Below are 2,376 nucleotides of genomic sequence, written 5' to 3'. Positions count from 1 at the left end.
TGGTTTTGTTGAATAGGGACACGTATGTATGTTTTCCTATATGATTGACGTCTTTGATCCTTGTTTCTCCAGATTCCTAGCCAGCTGTGCTTGGCTGTATGTTTTCTGTTGCCTACACTGAATTCTGATAGGTCACACTGTTACTGCTTTGGAAGGGTAGCTCTATTTTAATACGTGCTGTTGTTTTGGACGTGGAATGTGCCGATTTGATCGCTTTTCCTATAGTTTCTCTGTGCCATCATTTTTCCTCTGTTCTTCCCTTGCTGGGTCCCACCCTCAGCCCCTTGCTTTGGTTGTTTTGAGTCACACTCTAGATACCGAAGCTTGCTTCTAACTCTCAGCCTTCTGCCTCTGCCTCTGAGTGTTGGGATTGCAGGCATGCACCATCGTGAGTTCTCGTTTTACATCGATTCACCTACCTTTTGTACAGTAGCAGTTGAGTATTTTGTACACACTTTTAACTGATGAAATAAATAACAGACACTCTCTAAGTCACCTTCCCTTTATTTTTACCTTAGGTTCACATCTGTTTTATCCAAGTAATTTAGAAAATAATGAATCAAAAAATTTAGTTCCCGAGCTGGAGATGGTGGTATAGGTCTGTGATCCCAGCACTTGGGAGGTAAGAACAGGAGTTCGAGGTCATCCTTGGCTACATAGTAAACTTATGGGCAGCCTGGTCTACATGATAACCTGCCTTAAACAACAACAACAGCAAATTTTAATTCTCATTTTTCAAAAGTACTGGACAAAAATTAAGTTAGAATCCTATATTTTTAATTGATTTATTTTTTGTGTGTTTCATACAGAACATCGCAAACAATCTTCTTTATACCTCCATCCCCACTGGCACCTTCCCATAGCCTCTCCCCCAACCCCCTGCCACTGGAGGCCATATACTCTGTCATCCCTGTGACTGCCCATTGTGTTATCTATCAGTGCTATTTTAAGCAATCAGCAGCAACATGATTTGATATGGAAATGGACTGGAAGTGGAAGAGGAAGATGCTGAGTTCTATGTTAGTCATCTGCATGTTTTCACCTCTTTCCAACCATTATAAGACTGTGAAGGGGAACTGCAGAGATAGCTCAGGGTTTTAGAGCACTGGCTGCTCTTGCAGAGGACCCAGGTTCAGTTCCCAGCACCCACATGAGAGCTTAGCAACAATCCATAACTTCAGTTCTAGGGGCTCTGACACCCTCTTCTGGCCTCCACAGGCATTGTACCACACAGGTGCACTTATATACATGCAGGCAATACACTCATACACATAAAATAAAACTAATAACCCATATACTCTGTTATCCCTGTTACCGTCCACTGTGTTGTCAGTGCCCCCAGCTGTTCCCCAGTGCAAGTCCATCTTCTGAGTCTAGTCAGCCTATCTAGAGTCCCTTGTTTTAGGAAAATCAGCTCTTCTTCATCTAGCAGCAATCAATTGCCAACATTCCTTTAGACAAGATTGGGGTCTAATGTTCATTTTCCCAGTTCTATGCTGGGCCACTTTGCATGGGACTTGTATGTGCTGGCACCTTTACCATAGAATCACATGAGCAGGTTCCCAGGAGCTTGTACGACTTTGTATCCATATGGTTATGCTCATTCTCCCTGGCTCTTACAATCTCTCCACCCCCTCTTCTGTGATGGTCCCTGAGCTTAGGGTGGGTGAAGTTTAATAAAGGGGTCCTGTCCAAGGGCCATTATTTAGCAGACTCTCATTCTCTACACTTTGGCCATTTGTGACCTTTTGTGTTCCTGGCCCTCTGCTGCATGAGGAGCTTCATTATTGAGAACTGATTCCTTTGTATCCTCTTCTTTATCCTGTTCTACGTTCCACGAGCCTTAGGTATAGAGGTTGCACTGCAGATGTGTCCCTTAGGCCTGGGCAGTTCATAGACAAAGTCCATGTGCTATTTTTAAGTAATTTATAATATTAAAAACTGTAGTTTGGGACTGGAGAGTGGCTCAGAAGTTACAAGTGCTTACGGCTCCTGCAGAGGACCAGGGTTTGGTTTCTAGCACCCACATGGTGGCTCACAACTGCTTGTCAGTCTAGTTCCAAGGGGTCCAACACCCTCTTTGGGCCTCTTCGAGCTATGGCAATACTCCTGCAGGCTGAACATAGCCATATAAATAAATAATAAATCATTAACAAGCAAAAAATGCAATGATTAGTATTGATATGTTATAGAAAAGAAAGTGATTATAACAAACTGAATAGTAACAACCACATGTGTGCATGAAGTGCTGACCTCACAGTAGGTGTGTTTATAAGCATTGCCTGTGGCCTTATGTTCACACCTTCCAGACAGCCCTAAGGAAGTTCTGATAGTATTTTAGAAGTGGATAAATGGAACCCCAGGACCAGAGACGCA

The sequence above is a fragment of the Nannospalax galili genome, unplaced genomic scaffold (genome assembly GCF_000622305.1).
Source record: "Nannospalax galili isolate Female #2095 unplaced genomic scaffold, S.galili_v1.0 scaffold11346, whole genome shotgun sequence".
In the NCBI taxonomy this organism is placed as follows: Eukaryota; Metazoa; Chordata; class Mammalia; order Rodentia; family Spalacidae; genus Nannospalax; species Nannospalax galili.
The sequence above is the reverse complement of the archived record's forward strand: the minus strand, read 5'-3'. Positions refer to the sequence as shown.